Genomic DNA, 9820 nt, shown 5'->3' with positions numbered 1-9820 from the left:
TCAAGATCAAGGGATTAACTGAAGCCCTAACCTATCCCCGTGTCTTCAAACCCCAGTGGGTCAAGTTTGTTCTGAGCAGAGTTCATGATGATTTCATGTGGCTAGAAGAACAACCATTTAAGATTACCAAGGAAATCATTCATCTGATTACCGGTTACCCTATCTATGATCATGCCCAAGCCTAGAAGATGATATCACAGAAGGAATTGACCAGTTTAACCGGAGTGGAATCTGATTGCAGAGGATTGAAACTGAATAATGTCACTGATGAAGAACTAAAATTTGCCATTAGAGTAATGAGCTACTATTTCTTCTAATCGGCAAGGGAAAATAGTGTTCCCTGTGTAGCAGTAGACTTGTCTTACAAAATTGTGAAAAAGGGAATGAAAATTGACCTATGCGAGGTATTGCTGAAGAACCTATTTGAAAATCTGAACACCATCAGGAAGCCGAAGAAGAACAACTTGGCTAATACTCTAAAGTTTGGATCACTACTAGTATGCATGTTTTTCTACTTTGAAAAATTCTTTCCATCAGTCGGTAAAGTTGTTTGGGAGCTACACTGACCTATCACCCATCAGATTAATGACTTCATTCAGAAGTTACGTGATAATTTCAATGATATCATGGATGATTACTTCAGTAAATTTCAAGAGAAAATTCATAACAGATATAGGATTCCACCCCAGCTAGTAGAGAAATACAAAAATGATATATGTTTTGAAGTTGACACTGATTATTGTTATGTGAATGTTGTGGAACTGAGGACTCAATCTTTGTCACCAATGGGTTATGAGATTGATTTTGACATCACAAAATAGCAAACTGATGCATTTCTTACATTGCCCAAACATGCTACCGAGCTGAGGTATGGTACCTATGAGGAAGTAAAGGAAAAGGTAAAGATGAATATTGTAGTACCCAAAGCTACAAGAAAGGCAACAAAAATGATAAAAGCATTGTCAGAGAAATTCAGAGAATACTCTTCCTCTACACCTATCAAAGGCACCATTGCCATTACCAAAGAGGAATCTGAAGCCCAAGAGGCAGCTATAACACTGAGCATTGAATTGCCTAAGGGTAAAGTGTTAAAGAGAAACAAATAGGACACATCAAAAGTCTCACCGACTCCACCTCCAGGAAAACGACCTAACACTAGAGCATCTGCAGCTTCACCAAGTAAGAAGACAAAGAGTGTTACTGTTCCCAAGGTAACAAAGACATACAAGAAATCTACTCGGAGACACATTTTGGTAAAAGAGTCTAGTGATACCAAATCAGAAGATGCAAGCAAATTTCAGATTGTCAAGAGCAAGAAGGTAAATATACATAGTGTTAAAAACTTTTGTGCTAATATGAAAGAATATGGTGGATTTGGAGGATTTAGATATGTCAAGTATGAAACCAGGAACAATGATGAAAAGAGACAAATTGAAGAAGCTATCATTTACACACTTCTAAAGTTCTGGCTAGCTCCATTGGAACTAGCTAAGTCACTTCCAAATGAATTGTATCTACATATTGATAATAGGTGGAAGTATGCAATGGACTCAAAGAAACAAATCAGAGAAAGAAGTCTAGTCCATCTCTTTCCTGATATGTCAGTCACTGAAATAAAGGAACACCTGACAACCTACAATTCAAAGTTTCTTGTCAAACAAAGAGCCTTAAAACTGATGAATTGGCTATATATTGAAGTAGAAAATGAGACAAAAGCAAAGTGGTAGGAAATCTTCAAAATCAAGGATGTCATTGAGCAAGCTATAGTTGAAATCGTTGATGTCACTGAGCATGAGCCTGATGTCACCGAGCAAGGTCCTGATGCTACTGAACAAGACCCTGTTGACACCATTCAAATAGATGAAGATGTCATGGATACAGAGGCCTCAAAATAGGAAATGATAGAAGGCACTGTATATGCAAAACTTGTATCTAGTGAATCCATTTTGGAACAAATTCAGCCTTATCCACCGGTCAAGCAACCTGTCTCAACTGAAACTCCTTAGGATACAGATCAAGGTACTGAAGGTCACAAGTCTACAACAGGAGAAGGTACTACTCAAGAATAGACATCTCAAGCACCTTCTAGCATTGAGAATGTTGCAACTGAAACACCAAGTACCAAGACACTGAAGGACTCTACAGACGCTAAAGGAACCGATCAAAGTGTTGCCTCTATCGAGCAACCTACAAAGGGTAATCAAGCCTCACAAGCAATTGTCTTAGTTCCATCAGTGGAAGGTAAAGAAAAGAAAGTGAAGAAGCATAGTTTTAAAGTTGATTTGTCAAAACCAATAGTGTTGCCCAATGTAGACATAGCAAAATTAAAGGGGCAAGCACTCATTGATTTCGGTGAACTGTGCAAAGCAAAGGCCGAACAAGAGAAGCAAATGGCCATTCAAAAGAAAAATAAAGTATTTCAGAAGGTAAAAGCACTTTTAATAGATATGCTACCTAAAGCTATAGTATCAACTGATGCAGCCATCCACATTCAACTAGATGAACTCCTAACAAAGATAGAGACATCTAGAGTAGATGCATCAGAGTATTTGAGCAAGCTAAAAGATAAAGAGCTCACTGCCAAGATGATAGAAGAGGTACAAAAAGCTATAGCTATTGGCAAAGTTAAACTTGTCAAATTTATTGCTGAGTTGACTCCTCAACTCAAGCACACTCATTATTTATTTCAGAAACTCTACACGTTTTCTTTATTCATTAAACACATTAAGAATAAAACAGAGGCAATTGAGAAAGAGATCACCGATCTCTCAAATAAGTTGACCACCGAGCCAAATTCAGTTCATAATTTTTATACAAAGCTTCAACAGCTCATGGCTCAACAATTGGACTTAAGAAATGAAGAACACAAGATCAGGATGGACATAATGACACTTCAGACATTATTCCTTCCCCATCTTTCATCAGTCCAAGAACAGATCAACCGAGCCACATACTTATCTACTACTCAAGAGGGAAGCACTTTAGATGGCTTAATATCACTATTGGCTGATATTCAAGCACATCATTCTTTAATGGACAGTGTAAAGGATGCACTCTCTGTCACTCTCACCGATGCCCAGACCAAGTACAAATCCATTTTTGACCAGTACCGCCCCAGAATGGAAATTAAGTTTTTGATGTTTGTCAAAAAGGGGGAGTGATACTATATTTGGGAAGTAATATGTTACAGAACTAGGGGAGTGATATAGTATTAAGATAGTTTTGAGAGAACGATATAGTATTCAGAGTATAGTATACAGGGGGAGTATACTAAGCAGAATAAGTAGAGTATCCAAGAGCAGTATACAGAGCAGTAAGCACAGAACAAGAACAGATCATCAAGCATGCAAAAATCAGAATTTTGTATAGTATATCGATAAGGGGAGTATATCTGATATATTATTATTGACTATTGTATATACTGTCAGTATAGTCAAATTTTGCAAAGTATATAGATTATTGAATTATAACTTTGAAAGTATTTTTTGTCAAACATCTCAACTAATATCAAAAGGGGAGATTGTTACTAATTATCAGATTGCCATTAGTTTTTTGTCAAAGTTATACTATATACTCTAGTTGGTTATCTATTACTGAAATATTCAGTCGGTATGTATAGTCTAGTCGGTTACAGAAGAAAGCAGTCACAGAATGCAGTATACACTGAGTTGTCTACTGAGTATCTTTACATGTCTACCGAGTAGCAAAGATGACACACCGAGTTGATTTACACCAAGTGAAACATGTTACCAAATTCATTGAACCTGGACATGCATATAAAAACCTATTACAAGATTGAGGCACATCTAACTATTATCACATTGGAAATTGCACTTGAAGATTGTGTATGATTTTGAGGTTATCTAACCAATGAAATATTTTGCATGGTTATTCATTCAATAAATCGTGTTTGTAAGATCGAAGCAATGAATTGGATCACTATCATAAGAGATCTATTTATACAGCATGAGTTAAGAGTTAAAGGTGTGTGCATGAGTGTAAGAAGACTATTGCAGAGACACAGAGGTCACCAAGAAGGTTTTCAGAGAACAGTCAAAGAACAGAGTAAATAGAAGGGTTTACCAAGTTACTATATGGGTTAGCGAGGTATGCTATAAGAAAGGTAATCTATTCTGAGCACATAGAATCTACTATAACATTCTAGATGTAAAGTTGCAGATATTTGTAATGATTTTATTGTAATATGTGAAGTTGTAAGAGAAACCTTTAACAAGGTAAAAGACTCTAATCAAGTCTATAAATTGTAAAGCCTCTAACCAGGTGCAGTATTTAGATGAAGTGTTGTAAAATCCTTTAGCAAGGTAGATCTAACAGATCTTGTTACTCCTAACAGGGTAAGCTATTAGAAATAGCTAAACTTGTAGCTCTAACCAAGCACTCTTTATTATTGCAGTAGTGAAGTTGTGGGTGCCATCCGCACCGCAGTTTTTCTCTCTAACTAAGAGTTTCTGCGTAATCAAAATATATGTGTTATGGAGTGAATCATGTATGATTGTTATCTATTTGTTTTAGTTTTATATTATGTTACTGCACTATTTGGTTTATGCATAATAGTAAAGATATTGTTGAAGAAAAGTTTTGAAGTACTGATTCACCCCTCCCCTCTCTATACATTAGCTTTCCATATTGGGCCTAACAGAAAATAGTTTAGAATTAACAACATAACTATGCATTTAACTATAATTTCTTTGAAATTGAAATGTAGATTACCTCATCGGTTGATCTCGGAACTAATGTCTTCGCTCTTCTCTCCTTGTCAGTCTTATGAGTTTTCTTGAAGACAAACATAAAAGGATCCATGTTATGGCTAAACCACAATGGGAGCTATTGTAGATTAAATGTACAATTAATATAATTTACTAACATAAATACATCAAAAACACTTAAAAGATATAATATAGAAAAAAATAACGTACCGGTGTTTGACTGGCTTCTCCAATAGACTGAGGATGACTCACCATCGATGGAGAAAGTGTCGCTATTACCTATACAAAACATGATCAAAGATTAAATACAATTAATATAATGATATGAATTGTAGGTTAAAAAAAATTAATGTAATATATCAAGCAAAAGTGTATCGGGTCCTGAGGTGCTTCTCTAGTGCATGGAGGAGGGATCACCATTGATAAAGCCGCTATGGATATTTCCTATATGAAAAAATTATATGATTATAATTTATCAAAAGTTCACATGTACATGTGCATATAATCATGAAATCAAAAAAATGAATTAGAGATATATAACTCTGCCCTCTCTCGATCCACAGATGAATTAGGTGTATTCAAAAAATCCACATAGCTCAATGACCGTTGTGCATATAAAATAGATAAAACACACTAATTAATATACAAATCCCAACTAAGACAAATTTAACATTTTCAAACAATTGTACAACTAAAAATGTGTTCAATTATCTTCTTCCCATGTTTTGGTGTCGTCAAGTAATTCTTTTTCTTAGGACAAGGCCTGGATGCAAAGTGGGTACCCTAAAAAAATTAATTAACATGAGACATTAGTACAGAAAATATATTAAACATAATTTTAAAAATATAGAAATTAAATAACTTGCATATTCCATCAAAATAATACATAAAAAGGGTGTACCAAATATGATACCATATAGCCTTGTAGGCCAAAATTGATCATTGAGAGTGTGATGTCATCAATCTGGGACATTTGGTCCCCTGTCAACACCTACACACCAAAAATTGGACCAAGTATTAAAGATAGTTAGTATATGTTGTAATTTTTTTGAATTCAAAGTGTACTATTCTATTTTGACATGTTACAAAATTTATACCTCAAGCATCAAAGTTGTAGCTGTAGTAATTGCGGGAAGAGTATGGGATACTAGTGCTACATCCTGAAATGCATATTATTTGTATCAATTTAAATCAATGTATAAATAAAAATTCATTTATGTAATTACAAATTTAAAGGGACCGATAAATAAAATGCTATGAATTCAAATCAACAGACCTGTGTCTGCAGCTGATTGCCAACAACATGTCCATCATCTCCTCTGTCAGCACCATATCCTAACCATGCAGGTCTGGCATCTACTCTCGCAAATCATGCACTAATGAGATGTGGATCCATCTGCAATGACCTCATCATTCGTCCCTGTGCATATCCTTGAGCAACTGGCACACACATTGTGAATGGGCTCTCTATCGCCATTTGGAACAACTAATGGCTCATCATCCAATACAAGAGGGTGTGCTAACTATGTCCCATGTTGGATGGTGGTTGTAGTCAATGTTGTGGCCTCTTGAGGAGTCTGTAGCTCCATCGACTCTTTCATCTCTATTGGGATAACTTGATGCACCTTGGGTTTGGGTGCTAGGGGGCGGTGACTCTCTGGGGCTAATCACCTATAGGCTCCCAATCTATCTTGGGAAAAGCCGCCACCTCTACCATGTAACTCTCTCATGTCAAAATATTTTGGCCACACATTAAGGAAAAACTCATAGTATACCATTCATGACCATCAAAGGCCATCTACCACCTCTATCCAAAAGGTTTCTTCATCTGCACATTGGTACACCAATTACATGGGAAACCTCTTTGCATTAAGAGGTAACAACTGACCAGTTTTAGGATCAACAAAAAAGGCACATATTTATTGTTTACTAATATTTTTGTTTTTCACTCCGTCGTATGATAACCCACTAGCATAGTATTGATGACACATCCCTAAAGTTTCCCTATTTTGTAATTTGTGTGGAAACGACTGTGATACCACTAGATAATATTTCTAGGTTATTTGGCAAGGGATTTATGATGCTCAAGCTCACATGTTTTCAATTTATTAATCAATATATTTATTTTAGATGTTTTTTTCCCTAATTGATTAATTAATTGCTCTTGTGTTTTAGGTGATAGTCAAAAGGAGGAACTAGAGGTGTAACTTGTGGGTTTTTTTTGGAGTTTTCAAGAGGTGGATCTTGTTGTTGTTGTTGCTATGGATTATCAGAATCTGGTTTTTGAAGCAAAAAATAAAAAATCTAACATGAAAAAATTGAATAAACGAGAAACAAAGACAAAAATGAAGCAAAACTAACCTTGATCCATAGTGTTTAGTGGCGAAATGTGGCAGCCCATTCACGGTTTCATGGAGAAAATAGAGGAAAAAATGCCACAGTGGCGAAGAAAATAAGACCCAGTCATTTTTTTAAAAAATTTTTTTGACAGGTACCGCGTATGCGGATTTTTAGGACTTAAAACCACATACATGCTCACTTTCCTAAAAACACCGCGTATGCACTCACTTTCCTAAAAAAACTACGTACACGATATCTTTCTTTAGGCCCAGGAACAACAAACCTAAGCATGTATGCGGTGATTTCAAATTTTAATACCGAGTATGCGCTGCTTTTTTTTAATGTTTTTTTAAGGTGGTGTCCACTTTTCTGACCACCATATTTGTGCACATACCCCTAATCAATATATCTCCTCTCATCCAATATGACTTGGATGAAAAAATACATCCAGTCTTCCCAATAAAATGCCTATTAACTTAATTTCACCTTATACAACAAAATGACAATATGCCTCACTTATTTAATCAAATTCTCCTTGGTCAAGGGCTTAGGCAATCTGGAACTACCCTTTTAGAATTTCAGGAGCCAATTTCTGGCTATTATAATTTTGTACCGGGTTTTCTTTTCTAAGAAAAATCCATATGAGGTGGTTATTGTCCAATCTTCATATGTTTCTTTAGCAGGAATTTTGAAGACTGCCATAATGGTTTCTCTATTCACATTCAACAGGATGCCCCCATTTGCATTTCTGATGCATCTATGTTTGGGGTCATACTTGTTCATGCACTCAAGTACTAATTTACGACACTACATGGCAGAAGGGAAAACTAAAGCTTCTATTAACCCATTGTCTACAATTCTTCCCATCATGGGTGAACTAGATGGATTTCTATCTTTTTCCAAAAAATCATGTAAATCTGCATGAACTAGGGATGTATCCCCAAATTATCGAAGAGAATGTTCAAACTTGACAAGATTCGAGTCCTTGTTTTTGTGGGACAGGTCTTATTTTCAAAACCAAAACAGGCAGCAATAACACCCACTAAAGTTACTACAACAAAATTAATAGTTTCTTCTTTGTAGGACAAAAATGACAGAGATAGCGAAGATTTTCAACTCACCTTTCATACTATTGTGTATCTACTAGTTTTGAGAAAATTACCTCTAGAGTCGAACCTCTGCCTTTCTTAATTAAGATTTTTCATGAATATACAAATCTTATTTGTACAAAAACGATATAAATGGCTAAAAATTTGGTTTTATGATTATCACAACACATTCACTCATGTTGAGTGACAATGGAGATGACACTTTCGACACTTGCTTTTATTGCATAAGACTTGGCATGATCTCTTATCAGAAAAATGATTATCACCTTGTGAAAAATATTTTCAAATAAATCACCGGGGTTCTTGAAATATTCCTTGTATGACACCGATATTTTCCCTTTCTTGGTCTTCGCTTTGCAAAGCACCCATTTTAAATGTAGAATGGCTGAACAACTGAACTCACGAACCAAGGGAGATTCAGTGGTTCAAGTTCACTCCTCACTTGAGATTTCTGCATAAGTTAAGCTCTACAAAACCAAGATATAGTATAGATAAAGACTCAATGAGCCAATGAACCAATGAACTAATGAACTAAATTCCAAGTTCAAAGACATGAATATTTTAGACATAAAGATACATCGGCTAAGACAAACCAACTATGCTAAAATTGACACACACATTATCACGACATGGATATTCCAATGCAAGATAAAACAAAAGAATGCGAGAATAATAGGTAACAGTTTCATAAGTTCTCTTTATCTTTAGAGAGCTTTATTTAATTTATCAAATGAATGCATTGAACCATGGCATATAAATCCAAAGTGATAATCTGATTCCTTTGTAGAAAACATACACATTTTAGACAAGGAATGCTTCAATCCATCCTAAAATAGTTATATGTTAAAGGTTGAGGTATGTGTGATAGTCACAAAGTGAACACAACAATATAGACACCCAAGATATACTTGCCCAAGAATATGAAAAGATCCTACAAATAGAAGGCAAAAACAAAAGACCACATGTGAACAATCCCAGCCACTCTCATCACATGTTGATATTGTTGAGGTATAGGAACATGATCAAAGATAAACCAATGAAAGATAAGACTCACTGGACCAAGTGATTCCATTCTAATCTTGTTGTCAAAGTTGATAGTTTATGTTTGATTAGAAAATCATGATGTCTAGTTTCAATAGTGAAGTACCTCATTTAAGATGTACTCAGACTAGTTTCTAGTATACCATACCCTATATAAAACAATTTATAATTGATAGAGAACTCATAATGTTTGATCTATTCACATGACAAGTTTGATATATCTGATTGTTGACATGATTGGATAATTTGTTTGTAACTGCATGATTTGTTAAGCACAATGTTTTTACTTGTTTTCTATTTGTGTCTATTGAAATGTTCATCTTTACTAGGGATAATTTATTGATGAAATGAAATGATTGTTGTTGGATTTTTAAATGTTTTCAATTTTTAGAGTTTTTGGGTTATTTGATTTTTTGGGTTTTCTTCAAGACATTTTATGAATTTTTTTTGTATTTTTTTAGGACATTTTATAATGTTTTTGGTCTTTTTTAAAAACATTATTTAAAAAATTTTGTTCTTTTTTAGGATATTATTTAATTTTTAGGATTTTTTAAGGACTTTATTTGATTTTTAGGGGTTTTTCGAATCAAAAGCAAGATGTAT

The sequence above is a fragment of the Cryptomeria japonica genome, chromosome 10 (assembly GCF_030272615.1).
Source record: "Cryptomeria japonica chromosome 10, Sugi_1.0, whole genome shotgun sequence".
Classification (NCBI taxonomy): Eukaryota; Viridiplantae; Streptophyta; class Pinopsida; order Cupressales; family Cupressaceae; genus Cryptomeria; species Cryptomeria japonica.
Note: the sequence above shows the minus strand (reverse complement) of the source record.